Here is a 16,213-nt window from a genome sequence, read left to right as displayed (position 1 = left end):
GTACCAGTACAGTAAGTGAGCTCAACAATGCTCCCATTTAGTCCTCCTCTCTCTGTGGGGCCACACCAGCATTGATTGGTGTCTGAGGTAAAAGGAAATGTGCTGATTCCTCACACATTTAGTGATCTATTAACATTGAGCCGAAATAAAAAGAGCTCATAGAGAGGGACAGATAACCTGCTACTGTGGCTGTCAGACAAGACAAATAAATTGCTGACAGAAAAAGAACTTGAACCCAAAGGTCATCCTTGCTACTGTCACATTTTCAGCTTATATTGTCCCTGTTTATAGCCAAAATACAAAGCTCATTTTTAAAGCTGTAGAGTTTCAACAACATAGCTCAGGCAGTGGGAAGCTCTCTCATCCATTTATATGCAGATGATACAGTCTTATACTCAGGTGGCCCCTCCCCAGATTTTGTGATAAACGCTCTACAACAAAGCTTTCTTAGTCTCCAACAAGCTTTCTCTGACCTTAACCTTGATCTGAACGCCTCCAAAACATAGGTCATGTGGTTTGGTAAGAAGAATGCCCCTCTTCCCATCTGTGTGATTACTACCTCTGATGGTTTAGAGCTTGAGGTTGTCACCTCATACAAGTATTTGGGAGTATAGCTAGACAATACACTGTCCTTCTCTCAGAACAGATCAAAGCTGCAGGCTAAAGTTAAATCTAGACTTAGTTTACTCTATCATAATCGCTCCTCTTTCACCCCAGCTCCCAAACTAACCCTGATTCAGATGATCATCCTACCCGTGCTAGATTACGGAGATGTCATTTATAGATCGGCAGGTAAGGGTGCTCTTGAGCGGCTAGATGTTCTTTACCATTCGGCCATCAGATTTGCCACCAATGCTCCTTGTAGGACACATAACTGCACTCTATACTCCTCTGTAAACTGGTCAACTCTGTATACCCGTCGCAAGACCCACTAGTTGATGCTTATTTATAAAACCCTCTTAGGCCTCACTCCCCCCTATCTGAGATACATACTGCAGCCCTCATCCTCCACATACAACACCCGTTCTGCCAGTGGGGTTGCAACTCAATATTAGGAAGGTGTTCTTAATGGTTTTTTTACACTCAGTGTACAACCGTACCTACCCTCTATCCTATCACATATAGGCCAATGTTGGCTGTTCTAGGGAATGGTGAATCTGTGGCTTCTTCTGAAATGCATCATATTTCCCTATACAGTGAGTATACCAAAAATTAGGAACACCTTCCTAATATTGAGTAGTGCACTAGGGCCCATTGGGGTCTGGTCAAAAGTAATGCACTAGGGCCCATTGGAGTCTGGTCAAAAGTAGTGCACTATATAGGCTAGGCTAGGGAATAGGGTGCCGTTTGGGATGCAACCTGTGGCCTACCTAGTAGTACCAGTATTCACTCAGTGCTTTTTCCCTCTACCCCTTGTGGTCTACCTCTTATGGTCTACCCCTTGTGGTCTACCCCTTGTGGTCTACCTCTTATGGTCTACCCCTTGTGGTCTACCCCTTGTGGTCTACCCCTTGTGGTCTACCTCTTGTGGTCTACCTCTTATGGTCTACCCCTTGTGGTCTACCCCTTGTGGTCAACCTCTTATGGTCTACCCCTTGTGGTCTACCCCTTGTGGTCTACCTCTTGTGGTCTACCCCTTGTGGTCTACCCCTTGTGGTCTACCCCTTGTGGTCTACCTCTTATGGTCTACCCCTTGTGGTCTACCCCTTGTGGTCTACCCCTTGTGGTCTACCTCTTGTGGTCTACCTCTTATGGTCTACCCCTTGTGGTCTACCTCTTGTGGTCTACCTCTTATGGTCTACCCCTTGTGGTCTACCTCTTGTGGTCTACCCCTTGTGGTCTACCCCTTGTGGTCTACCCCTTGTGGTTTACCTCTTATGGTCTAAATGATAGCCTACTGAAATAAGTCTCTCTTACTTCTATGTGCCAAAGAAGGTGCCCTCGGTGGTGTATATGCTGTTTGTGCAGTCATTGTGTGTGTCTGTCTATGTGTGTGTCTGTGTGAGTGTGTGTGTCTATGTGTCTGTGTGCGTGTGTGTGTACATGTTTGTGTGCGTGCATGCGTGTGTCACAGAGTGTGTTTGTGTGCCGATGTTTGCTCTGCAGGGTCTCAGTCAGAACATTCCACTTCTCATGGCTGCTAATGGCAGTGGTGTGTGCCTCTGCATTAATAAGGGGCAGTGAACCCGGCTCTAATCGCAAAGGAAGCCAAGCAGTTAATAACCTCTGAATCTTTCATTGTGGAGAGGAGGAGGATGGGAAACATTGGGCGGGAGGGAGGGAGGGAGGGAGGGAGGGAGGGAGGGAGGGAGGGAGGGAGGGAAAAGAGGGGGGAAGGGGAGGCATAGGAGGAGGAGGGTGGCCAAAATCACATGCACTCCTGACTCCTAGCCAGACCTCACCCCAACATGCATCAGTGCTCTGGTCAAGAGCATTGTGGGTCCCTCCTAAGTCGCTGAAACAAGCCCGGGCATCGACCAACCAAGGAGAGTGTGAGTGTGTGTGTGCTCGTGCTCGTGCGTGTGCGTGTGTGTGTGTATGTGAGTGCGTTTGTGATGCATGGAGATGAGGGAGGATTCTGCCTCAGTAAATCCACCTGTTAGAATCAGTTCTGGGAGAGTAAACGCTGCCTTGTCCCATTTATCTTCCACTCTCTCCCACCTCTTCCTCTGATTGCATTATGCAAATCCACAACAACAGGAAATTGGATTGCATTGGAATAAAGATTACTGAGACTATTTCTCAAGAAAGCAAGAAAAGGTTTCACTTAACTGTCTCAACAATCAACCAGATAGATTTTACACAAGTTTCACAATGAGATATATTTTCGGGAACATTTATATGGCATTTTCTTTGTGTCCATTGTGTCAATTTGTCAAATGGAGGGGATTATAACATAACAATGCAATTACTTTAAATGTATCATTAAATAAAGAGGGCTTTTAACGTGCTATACATTGTGTAACAGGCTGTTCCAGGATTTGAGGTCATGTATGCCTAACCATTGAGAACAGGAGCTAATGGATTGTATCTGATTTGAATTCCTTTCATCTAACAAGTCAAGTCAGAATTTCATCGGTTTTCTCTCAGCAGATTTATAGCAACCAACCGCCACACCTAGCTTGTTCTTGGCACACTCTGCTTTCAGTCGAATCTGAATGAGGTCAATGGAGATACTGTATGTATTTATGAGTGTTTGTGCGTTTGTGTGTGTGTGCCTTGTGCATACTCACGTGTGTGTGTCTGTATGTGTGTGTGTGTGTGTGTGTGTGTGTGTGTGTGTGTGTGTGTGTGTGTGTGTGTGTGTGTGTGTGTGTGTGTGTGTGTGTGTGTGTGTGTGTGAGTGCGTTTGTGTGTGTGTGCCTTGTGCATACTCACGTGTGTGTGTCTGTATGTGTGTGTGTGTGTGTGTGTGTGTGTGTGTGTGTGTGTGTGTGTGTGTGTGTGTGTGTGTGTGTGTGTGTGTGTGTGTGTTTGTGTGTTTAAACAGAGAAAGGGTGAAAATTGATTGTTTTTCTTTTCAGGGTTTGAATTTGCTTGTGCTATACTTTAGCTGAGGCCTTACATGTCTGGTTTTAGTGCAGCTATTTGGCTCATTCCTCAGTAGATGGCAGCAGTGAGGCCATATGTAGTTTTAGTAGTACTCTGCCTGATACCCTTTGTGACATCACATGTAATACAAAAGGAGCAGTATACAGTTCAGCAGTTCAAGAGACCTATCAGGAATTGGCCGTTGATTTGAAGCCCGCATATTCCATCATAGCACTGTAGAGCATTTGAATCACACGCATAATCATGCAAATGCCTTCAGAGTTGACTAGTTCAGCGTCACCAATGGCTAACTCACAATAAAAAAACAAAGGTTACCTTTTTTTCCACAGGCTCAGGGACGTGGGTCTTCCTCATTCTTTGCATGGTGTGTGAGCACTGCACAGCTCACTGCAGGACACAGGTGCTGACTAATAATTACCATAATAACTACCATAGCATAATTTCGCTCTCAAAGGATGTAGACCTGACAATCTGATAGACCATGTGTCCTTTTGGAATAATGGATGTCCAGTGTGTAATTGGGGCCTTAGGCTGGGATTGAGAGGAACTGTTCTTAAACAAAGAGAAATGTGGAGTGTGCAGTTTGGATCGGCCTGTGGCTGTACTGTAGTCCTGTAGTGGGTGATTTCTGCTTTGATGGATGAGGAAGGAGAAAAGCGTAGGCAGGCCTTGAGTAGGAGTTGGCACCAGGAGAAGTGTGATGTGGCCTCTATGGCTGTCTGCACAAGTCATCCATGGCAAACAGTGGACAAGAGCCAAACTGACACATTTATCTACTGTGACCTTTCACTAAATGTTGGTGAACAAACACCTCTTGTTTCACCTGAAGAAAAAAAAAGAGCTTTGGTGGTCCTGGATGGTGGTGGGCCACACACGTACCTTCACGTTTTTTCTCATGACTCAATGTGCCTGTGTGTGTTTTTGGTCTCATTTGTTTTCCCTGAGTCACTCTGTTGGAGAGTGAGGTTGCGTCTCAAATGGCACCTTATATAGTGCACTACCCGGGCCCCTACAGCTTTGGTCAAAAGAAGTGCACTATAGGGAAAAGGGTGCCATTTGGGATGGAACCTGACTCTGTTATTAACTTCTCTACCAGGACCCAGATTAATTGGGAAGCATTAGTTGAAGGTGTTTCTTTCTGCAGACCTGAAAGTGTTAACACAACACCAAGTGTAATATAATTACAGTTGAGGTATGATAACCTTTGTGTAAATGTATCAAACGTGTGAAAGTCCTTCCTGTGAAATGTGCGTACTATCTTTGGAATTAGAAGCTTGGTCTTGGTCTCAATATGATGATATTTTATGGGACATATTCCTTTCTTAGTTATTGTTGATGAGTTCTAAAATATGGTGAATCAGTTGTTTGGAATTATAATGCTAATTGATTACCTACCTAGCAACTACTTTCTCTATTCTGATTGGTCAGATGTTTGTAATTGTAGGGTGAGAACAGGGCTGCGTTCAGTACGTTTTTACATTCTGGGACGTTCAATTGAACGGAAACGGTGCTGTACGTGGTGACCAGTTCAAAATCGGGGAAGGGTTGAGTTGTGGGTTGGGGAATGCTGTCAGTATGTCCACTGCCATTTAAATACGTCACATATTGCTTCAAGCCAGATCTCGCCACACCAACCAAATGGGAGTCTGTTCAAGAACGTACAAGAACGTTTTGGTGAAACGTGTCATTCAGTACAAACTGTTCTGCAACGTAGCAAACGTTCAAGCGAACTGGCCGCACCACAGGAAGAATTAGTTGAATTGATGCCATAGAGAATAATAGAGGTCTGGGTGGGACTTTCAACTTCATTTGCTGATTCCTCCTGGTGACCCTGTTGGAATCATGTCCAACCGGGTCATCAGAAGGGATCAGCGAATCGTGAAGAAGAAAATAGACTACTTCAAAATGGAGAAAGCATCAATGGCGCTGCCCATGCTGTCACAGACGCTATAATGGCACAGATACAAAGATGAGTCCTCTATTTATCTCTATGGTTGATGCATGGCTGTAACTGTGGTCAGTTCATCAGTAAATATGCAAAAGACTGATCATTCTCTGTCCAGTTTGTCTACATGAAGGCCCAATCCCAAATGGGCCCCTTGCCCTACTCCCTATCCACTTATAGAGATCTGAGAGGATTTGATTGGTAGAAGTAATATGGTGAAACTTCCACCTAGGCTATCAGAGGGCAAGGTGGAGCTATTACCATATTACTTACAACTGTCAAATCCTCTTAGATCTCCACAAGAGCACAGGGTGTAGGGCTTAGGGGTCCATTTAGGATTGGACCAGAAAGTCATCCATCCATCATCTAAAGAACCCGCTAAGTACATGAGCTTGGTCTCAGTCTCAGTGAAAGGTCATGGAATCTAATTGATCTCTTTGTATGTTGTGTAAGTTATCATCTCACTACCTTATACCATGCTAACCCCAAAGGAGTCAATTCACTACCCAAAGGAGTCAGTTCACTACCCAAAGGAGTCAGTTCACTACCATGCTAACCCCAAAGGAGTCAGTTCACTACCATGCTAACCCCAAATGAGTCAGTTCACAAACAAAAGGAGTCAATTCACTGCCATGCTAAACCCAAAGGAGTCTATCTAGGGGATGAAATTGTTGCAGGTGTCTGGATGTGGGTAACATCAGAGTTAAAGGGAAATCATTGTGTGTTTTAGATTGTATTGCATGTTCTCCTTGTTGCCATCCCTGACTTCCAGCAGTAAGAAGGCCAGGCATGTTATGTTTACACCTGAGGAGTCATAGAGATACCGTCTCCGGCCCCCTATACTCTGACAAAGTGGCTGTTGCCAGAAAAACAGCAGCAAGTTGATTGCAGCTGGAGTCTAGAGAGGATGGATGCAACAGCAGGGAATAGGAAGGTGCTGTAGACCTTGTGGTTTCTACTGAGTGTACCATGTATGTTACACACAGACAGACAGAGGTGTTCCTCAAAAACACCCCCTCACCGAGTAGGGTGAATTTAATATGTTATCATCTACTCAAATCTGTTTTGTATTACGTGTTGTAAAATGCTATTTTAAGGTAAACCATTATGTACTGTGCTGATGTAAACTCCTTTAGAAAGTATTAAGGGTACCATTCAAACTGAGCAATAGATTATGCTGTGTAGCCCCTGCCCTATACAATAGCACCAGCTCCCCTGAGATTCAGTGTGAGGGGCCAAGTTTGAGCAGGGCTGCCCCAGTCAGCCCCCAGGCCCAGTCTGACAGGAGGATGAATCAGTGGTGTGGTGTTGTGGTGGTGTGTTGTATGTACTGTAGTGTGCAGCCTGCCTGTCTCAGCTGGTGCCGGGAGCAGGCTGATCCTGACTGTTGGGAAGAGGGGGCGTATCGAATGATGTAAGGGGTCGCACTGCCCCGATGGGCAAGCTAATGTTACTGCACAATCCTCTAACTCATGTTCTGTTCTTGCTTGCCAGTCAGATGATTGAAGATGACTCTCTAGTTGAGAGAGAGAGAGAGAGAGAGAGAGAGAGAGAGAGAGAGAGAGAGAGAGAGAGAGAGAGAGAGAGAGAGAGAGAGAGAGAGAGAGAGAGAGAGAGAGAGAGTAAAAGTAAAAGAGAGAGAGAGAGTAAAAGTAAAAGAGAGAGTAAAAGGACGTGAGAGAGAGTAAAAGGACGTGAGAGAGAGTAAAAGGACGTGAGAGAGAGTAAAAGGACGTGAGAGAGAGTAAAAGGACGTGAGAGAGAGTAAAAGGACGTGAGTGAATAATAGAAGGAAAGAGAAATGACAGTTTTCCCTGCAGCTCACTGATGAATGACGGTGCGACCTCAAAGCTTCTATGATCTGACAGGATGTAACAAAGAGAAAGAAAGGAGGAAAAACTCAATTGCACTCCATAAGAGCAAACATGGCATAGAGACTTTCATGTCTTGGGCCTGATTCAAGAAAAGCCCACAGAAACGCACACCCTCTCCAGTGGGTGTTGACAGAGCTAACACTGTCCCTAGCTGTCAGACAGTCAGGGCCTCAGTCAGGCCAGGATCATCCACAGGTCATGTTTAACAATAGGGAGGAGGCCGTGCCAAGATACCAGCAGCATTTTTCATCACTTTCCTCTTCAGTGTCCTCCTGTATCACTTTATCAGGATGTCAATGAGAAGTAAGCTATGCTGGTGTGTGTTGGTATCAGCCACATCACTGGCTGAACTCTCCCTGTGATTTACAGGGACAGTGATGAAATCCCATTCCTCTCTCAGAGATCAAAGCTGCTAATGTTTCCAATGGAAACTCAATGTTTTACAATCAAAGCCCCTCTGCCGCTCTAATAAATCAAATAACCGATGGACTTATCATTTTATTAGCATGTGATTGTCCCGGGGTTTGATTGATTAATTGCATTTGTTGTTTTATCTGGTTCCAACTTTAGGAAAACTGGTGTAATGGAAGTGTGAATTGTATGATAATTGTGTTATAATGACACAACTCGTCTTACTATCTTGGAAAGGTGATTACTTATCTCAACAGGATCATCCTAGTTTAAATTAGGTAAATTGAGGTAAGATTTTTGTTAATCATGCGATAAGACAGTGATATTTTTTACGTGACAGACATAGATCCTATCACACTGTGCCAAAGCAGACGAAACACACCTTATGCTACTGAAACAGGCTCTTTGTTATGTAGGTGTGGATGATTGCCCCTTCGATCTGTTCCATGTCAAGGTAACACAACACCTATCTCCACATATCATTATAAAGGGCATGAGTAAAAACAGTTGGTCATAAGTAAAACCCAGTCAATGTACTCGTAAAACACAAAGATTTTTTGACAACATAAATTCTGTGTGAATTTTGTAATAGTGCTTAATGCGGAAAGTAATTTGAAAATACAATGAAAGACCAGTGCTGAGTGTTTATAGAATAATATTGCAAAAGAGAGAGACAGTAAACAGATGACAAGAGACTCAAGCCTTCTTCAGAATGAAGAGATGAACGGGGAGCGATCAGGGAGTGAAATGTGAGGAGGGTAAGGTCCAGATTAGTCTGTGGAACGGGACATGGTCTCTGGTTCCTGAATCTCACGCACATGACATGAAGCTTTTGCCCTTTTCAGTCTGAGTTTCCAAACGTTCCGCTGTCTGCCCCAAACCCATCGTAAAGTCAGGGGGAGGAGGGTTAGGGGGGAAGAGGTCACTGAAGACTGAAATGGCAACCAAGCATAGTTTTGGTCACCACCTGGACTCACAGTTCATCCCAGAACCTGTGGACTCATCACACTTCCATTAAAACTGTAGACAGCAAACTTGCCTAGACCAGATGGATCCAGATCCCATACTGACTGTCACATCCTGGCTTGGCACTTTTATACTCAGTCCCACTTCTACACCAGGTGTTGATCCATTTTATGATCTTGTTGGTTTCTGAAGGGAACACAGAACTTTAGGGATGAGATTTATCCGATTGGCCAATTGTTTTTGGAAATTGAGTATATCTCATTAAGAATGTCTGTGATTTGTCAGTTGTATTGTTCTTCCAGCTTTGGGGATCATTTACTTATCAGCCCATGTTGAGTGATTCAGTGGTCTTTTCCCATCCTCTCAACAGTCAGGGAACAATATGGGGATGACATGCCTATCAATGTAGACTCTCTCTTATGGGTTTAATTAAGGTGTTGGCATGTGTTGTCATGTCTAAACTATGTGGATGAATGTGCTACTGTTGTTCTATCTATGTTGTTTCATACAACTCCCAACAGTAATTGAAGCAGTCCTCCTGAATAATCTCACTGTTTTCAATTTGTGTCCCAGTTTGTTAGGCCCCATTGATAGCTATTTTGGGTAATGATTTGCATGACCTTCGGCACGGTGGTCCTTGTATTTCAACTGAATCTGATTTCAATATTCTAATGAATACTGTAACAGTTGTCAGTGGTACAGTCCATAACAGTCCAAAGTACAACCAAATATAGATTGTTATACTGAAGTGGTTTGAAGACCAAACTCAGAGGCCACTGCACTGCATATGACTGAGGTTGTAATAGGACTACTGCTGACCTCCTCTGATGGTCTTCATCCCAAATGACACCCTATTCCCTGTACAGTGCACTACTTTTGACCCGGCCTCATAGTAGTGCAGTGTAGTCAAAGGTAGTGCACTATATTGGGAATACGGTGCCATTTGGGAAACAGACTCTCTGTTGCACAACTGTCCCTGCCTGTGTCACTAACTCATGTGAGAATCCTGTGTCCGTCAGTGTTATCCGCTACGCTCCAACACACAGTTCACAACAGCCAAGCCCGATGATGCACTGCATTTTGGATAAACAGTTTTTGCTGTTTGTTATTATTTCTTGTTAATAGTTGACAGATCTTTTGGAGGTATGTGAAAATGACAGGAGCCTGGCTCCTTAGTCATTTACATTTTCTACAAATAATGACCTTCAGGAAATGTTGCATTCATACCTGTTTTTATTTTCCTACTGAGTTATTTTATACACTAATAAAAATGTATTCAACTTTTATAGTGTTTTCATTACATAAAGAGCTTTAAAACTTCTTCGGGATAGGTGTTCCGTCCACGGGACGGTTGAGCTAACGTAGGCTAATGCGATTAGCATGAGGTTGTAAGTAACAAGAACATTTCCCAGGACATAGACATATCTGATACTGGCAGAAAGCTTAAATTCTTGTTAATCAAACTGCACTATCCAATTTACAGTAGCTATTACAATGAAAGAATACCATGCTATTGTTTGAGGAGAGTGCACAATTTTGAACATGAAAAGTTATTAATAAACAAATTAGGCACATTTGGCCAGTCTTGATAGTAAATTTGGAGCAGAAATGCAATGGTTCATTGGATCAGTCTAAAACTTTGCACATACACTGCTGTGGCCTAAATCTAAATTGCACCTGGGCTGGAATAATACATTATGGCCTTTCTCTTGCATTTCAAAGATTATGGTACAGAAAAAATACAAAAGTTTTTTTTTTTCTTTGTATTATCTTTTACCAGATCTATTGTGTTATATTTTCCTACATTCCTTTCATATTTACACAAACTTCAAAGTGTTTCCTTTCAAATGGTACCAAGAATATGCATATCCTTGCTTCAGGGCCTGAGCTACAGGCAGTTAGATTTGGGTATGTCATTTTAGGCAAAAATTGAAAAAAAGGGGCAGATCCATAAGAGCGGGAAAAATACAAGCAATTTTGAAAAACAAAGACAAATCATTAATGGACTACACTGTAAGAAGTCTCAGAATACCGTGATTGTGTAATGAACCATGAATAGTGCACCTAAACTGAGATTTGGTGTTTGGAGGGTGGTTGAAGGAAAGCCTAATGTAAGTGTTTTAATGCACAGAATGTTTTTTGAAACAGGAATTAAGTACTCTGAAACACCCAAAGTGGTTCTTCAACCTTAATATTGATGTTTTTAAGAGTGTTCTGAAAACACTTTTTGAGGGTTTCAGTTCATGTAAAAGGCAGCATCACAACACAAAAGCTGTGTTTCTCATTCAATCAATGGTTTAGAAATGCAAATGGTTTATAGCCTAAATATTGATTCATGATAGGGGCCTATGGAGAATCTTTTAAATGCTTTATTTAGACAGATTAGAAACAGGAGGGGCAGTAAGATGATACATTTTGTTGGAATTTTACCCACTCAACCACACTGTACGAAATTATTCTGGGGTTAACTGAAATTGACCCAAAAAAATACATTTAACATATAATTAATAAAAATTCATGCAAGTCGTGCAGAGCCCATGGTCTAGTGATAACGCACCCAGTTTAGCCATGTCACCCCTTTCCCCACCAAATTCCCACTCCAACCCTTCAGTCTGTTTCTTCCACCTTCTGTATCTCCTTTGTCATTTCATCATTGTCTCAATAAAGTGTCAAGATACCCCCAAAATATGTATTTTTTAAATGTATGCAAATTGTTTTAATGATTTGTTAATTTAATTTTACCAAAATAATCTAAGAATAAATCCAACTAAATATGTTAATCAAAATGCATATTTTATCAAATAAAGTTAAATAAAGTTTAAATAAAAATACTTAGCAGATTTTGTGCGTTTTTGTGTGGCTTAATTCGTTGTGAAAAAACAAAAATGTTGTGTGACTTAACTCATAGGAAAAAACATTTTTTGGGAGACAAACTTCAGAACAATCTTTTGAAAGTTATTGGAGCAATGCATTTTGGGCAATGGGGTTCCGCACTGCCTTTTTTTGTGTCCCACATTTATATATATATATATATATATATATATATATATATATATATATATATATATATATATATATATATATATAAAAACATGTTAACAACCCAATATTGTTAATCAACCAGGTTGTCACCAAAATACTTATAATATAATAGTAGCCTTATTTTTTTTAATGCAGTTTTCTATGCTTGTTTTCGCTTAATACTTTGGGATACTGGTGCTATTTCAGATTTTATGAGGGTTGCCAGATTGGAGTAAATAGCTGTATTTGTATTGTTTGTTTTGTAGTATCGATGAAGGTATTTGATTGGGGAAGGGGGATACATTTTCATGATGGGAAATGTGGGGAAACATTTTGTTTGGTTTAAATTCCCATGGTGCAACTGCATGGTATTTTCAACGATAACGAGTCTGGACTATGATCAATTAAGCCATATCAATGCAGTTAAACAGGTTAATGTAAAATAATGAATTATGTTGGCTTACACTTATAGCACTTCATGATGATTATTACGGTCGTGTCAATCATGTTATATACTTAGGCTATTGTAACAAAGCATATGCCAGCATTGTAGGTCTACTGCCTCTGCCCAGAGGCCTACTAGGCTTTCATGGCAACGACTGTTAGAGCTCACTTTGCCACGTATGAGCCCTGGTTAGAGTCCCTGTTGCAGCTGTCACTTTCTTCCGCTACACAGGTGGCAGCGTTGGGATCACGTCCCGCTCATGTCTAGTTATGTGATCTAGTAGTGAGCGTTCTGTTGTTGGGTGTAATTAGATGAATATATCTAGTGAACAATAGATAAGCAACAATGGGCGTGACGGATAGAACTAGTCACTACAGGTGTGATCAGGCCTTACATCAAAGTTGCCTAAAGCTGAATGGAAAGTGCTATGATCTGACCAGTTATTCAGAAGAAAATCCTCTGTGACTAGACATTTCCATAAGTTAACTTACCAGTGTGGACCCAAAACAAGCACATTCTACACATTTACAAACTAGCTGTTTAAAGTGTTACTACAGCCATGGTGTTCTGTTGTTACTGAAGCTTATACATCTAATAACCTGACAATGATCCACATCACATGGGTAGACAAATAATGTGTATTATGCAGAAAAACACAACTATCCTTTTTTTTAGGATGCAAACCAGTTGATCCATCCTGTTCTGATCTAATGAGATGGTTGTAGGATTTCTTACGGCCTAGAATCAAGGCCTTTCTCAGTCATAAAGGATGAAGCTAGGCCCCTCTTGGTCCTCATTGGCGAAGACTGAACTCAAGTTAGGGGTTATGTGTCAGACTCTCCTATACCACTTTGCCCAACATGTTATACCCCAGAGGTTGGAAATAAACCCTTTTTAAGCTGATATAACTTGTATCATTATTACAGGACTGTGAAACCCAAAGCCAAATGGCTTCAGACTTAGCATTTCTCATACTTATTTACGGAGAGCAATTTTTGTTTTATAACAGGTACTGTTCATTTATTTACAGTAGTGGGTTGATTAATTATTGCTTTCAGTGGAAATGCAGAATATGTATAAAAATGGCAAATATACCAAAAGCTAAATGAATCAGAGATTTACGACTATTTAACATTCCCCAATCAAATACCTTAATCGATACCACAAACAAAAATCTGTATTTTTTTCTCAAATCTGGCAACCTTCATAAAATTCGACATAGCTTTGTATAAAATGAATTATGAAAGAAATGGTGTAATGTACATGAAAAAGTGGAGTCTTGTATTAAATGAATTATGAAGAAAATTGTTGCTCCATGAAATATGAAATGATTTATGAAGAAAATCGTGTAGGCCTACTGTTACCTACATGAAAAAAAGGGCCTTTCTCACTACAAATGCACCAGTGTCCCAAAGTATTAAGCTAAAACAAGCATAGAAACCGTATTGGCATGAATAAAAATAATTTAAAAACGATTTTACTACTATTATATTAGAATTATTTCGGTGACAACCTGGTTGATTTACAATATTGGGTTGTTAACGCATTCATGTTTTATCTATAAATAAATGCGGGATACAAAAAAAAGCAGTGTTGAACACCATTGCCCGTCATGCATTGCGCTAATAACTTTCAAAAGATTGTTCCGAAATTTGCCCCCGAAAAATGTATTTTCCTATGAATGAAGTCGCACCAAAATCTGTTTTTTCACAGGAATTGAGCTACATAAAACTCTCAGAAACGCACAAAATCTGCTGAAATACTTTTTGTACATATTTGCACGAAATGAGTGTGAGATTGTGTTGCAATGAGAGACAATAGAGTGATTGAACTAATTGGAAGTCTGGTTTTAATCACCTTGCGTTTCATACCTTGCCACTTAACTCTGATTTTAGAGGATTGTTGGTAATTCAAAATGTTTAGACTTTATAATTCTTTCATACAATGTTGTATGCATGTTGAAAGAAAGAAAAGTATATTTCCATATTAGTATTAAGCTGTTGTGCCATGAGGTGTAATGGACCGTGATGAACGGATATCAAAAACGTCAGACAAATTGACATTCAATGAGGACAGCACCCATTCCCACATTCAATATTATCAAAGGAAAAGGCAAGTGCAGCATCCCAAAGAATATCTCAGGTTGATGTATTTCAATACTCCAGCAAAGTTAAGGTTTCATCTCCTTCAAGTTGGTGGCAGCTCAGCTGTCACTAGTTTTGGTGTTACAAAGCACTTCCTTTTAACAGTGTACTGTAGGTGCTCATGCATATTCATTAGAGACATACCGTTAAGTGGCGTACGAGACATAATGTTTAGAGAGAGACATGACATACAATGTTTAGTACAGCTCTACTTATTAATTATTCATATGAACCATAGGTCTTGTTGTCAAGTCCGAATTACTTCCTCTATTCAGATGTTTAATTTCATGGAACTCTGCCTAGTGCCAATTCCACCAAACCTCAGATGATGAATTTCCTCAGTAGGCCACCCTTATCTAATTAATTATGAGAGAAGTGGATATGACAAAAACAGGTCATTCGATCCCATCATTTCGAAATTAATTAATTACCATCAATTCTGTCTGGAAAGTAAAAAACAAACATTCCTATGTAGACGGACCGTAATTTAGCTGTAAATGTTACCGTTCTGCTATCAACTCTACCCGGGCTGCATCGCATGGATCGATGGAAATGTACAGCGGTTCGAAGTGCAGGTAAAGTTGTGTGTCAGCCTCAGGAAAACTTTACAAGACAGCGGCACAGAGAAAAATAGCAGCGATAAGAAGCTGATTGATTGCATTACATTATCCTGTGTAATGACACCAAATTACACACACGTCTCAAGACCATTATACGTGTCATGGCCAATACAACGCCTTTTGGGGGGGTTATAGCCCTCTTAACATTTGCTTTGAGAAATTGTTAAAATCAACAACTTTTTGACTTAGGACATAAAAAAAGAAAAAAAAGAAGATAGTTTGATACAATAGCTAAATAGATAGAGGACAGTTCGTTGCAATCCGCTATCTAATACAGGGCTGGAAAAGAAACCGACATTGTTCAAAGTTACAATATAAATATATTTATTTTTGATCAGTCTTGTCGATTATATGTAGACCTACAATAATTTATATGGCGGGATATGAAGTGGATATGACTAAAACGAGTAATTCGATCCCATCGTTTTGAAATTAAATAATTCCCCTCAATTCTATCTGGAAAGTAAAAAAAAACACATTCTTATAATCAGATAAACTTGTCATTGGAGGAGACAGTATTGTATGTAGACAGACTGGGATTCAGCGGTAACTGTTACCGTTCTGCTATCAACTCTACCCGGGCTGCACAGAATGGATCGATGGAAATTTACAGCAGTTCGAAGTGCAGGTAAAGTTGTGTGTCAGCCTCAGGAAAACTTTACAAGACAGCGGCACAGAGAAAAATAGCAGCGATGACACCAAATGACCCCCAAAAGGCGTTGTGTAATGACACCAAATGACACACGTCTCAAGACGTGTCATGACCAACACAACGCCTTTTGGGGGTCAAAGCCCTCTTAATAACATTAGCTTTTAGAAATTGTTAAAATGAACATATTTTTGTCATAGGACATTTAAATAAAACCAATTAAAAAAGATAGTTTGATGCAATAGTTAGATAGATATAGGACTTTTAGTTTAAATCTAATACAAGGCTGGAAAAGAAACCGACATTATGTAAAGTTCCAATAGAAATATATTTATTTTTGATCAGCCTTGTTTTTTGTTTTGTTTTATTTAAACCTTTATTTAACTAGGTTCTTAACTGACTTGCCAACTCTTATTTACAATGACGGCCTACACCGACCAAACCCGGACGACGCTGGGCCAATTGTGCGCCGCCGTATGGGACTCCCAATCACTGCCGGTTGTGATACAGCCTTGTGGATGACATATAGGCCTACAATCATTTATTTGCCTGGATTAATGCATATTTATAAAGAAAACGTCTATAC

This window comes from Salmo salar, chromosome ssa09 (genome assembly GCF_905237065.1).
Source record: "Salmo salar chromosome ssa09, Ssal_v3.1, whole genome shotgun sequence".
Taxonomy (NCBI): Eukaryota; Metazoa; Chordata; class Actinopteri; order Salmoniformes; family Salmonidae; genus Salmo; species Salmo salar.
Note: the sequence above shows the minus strand (reverse complement) of the source record.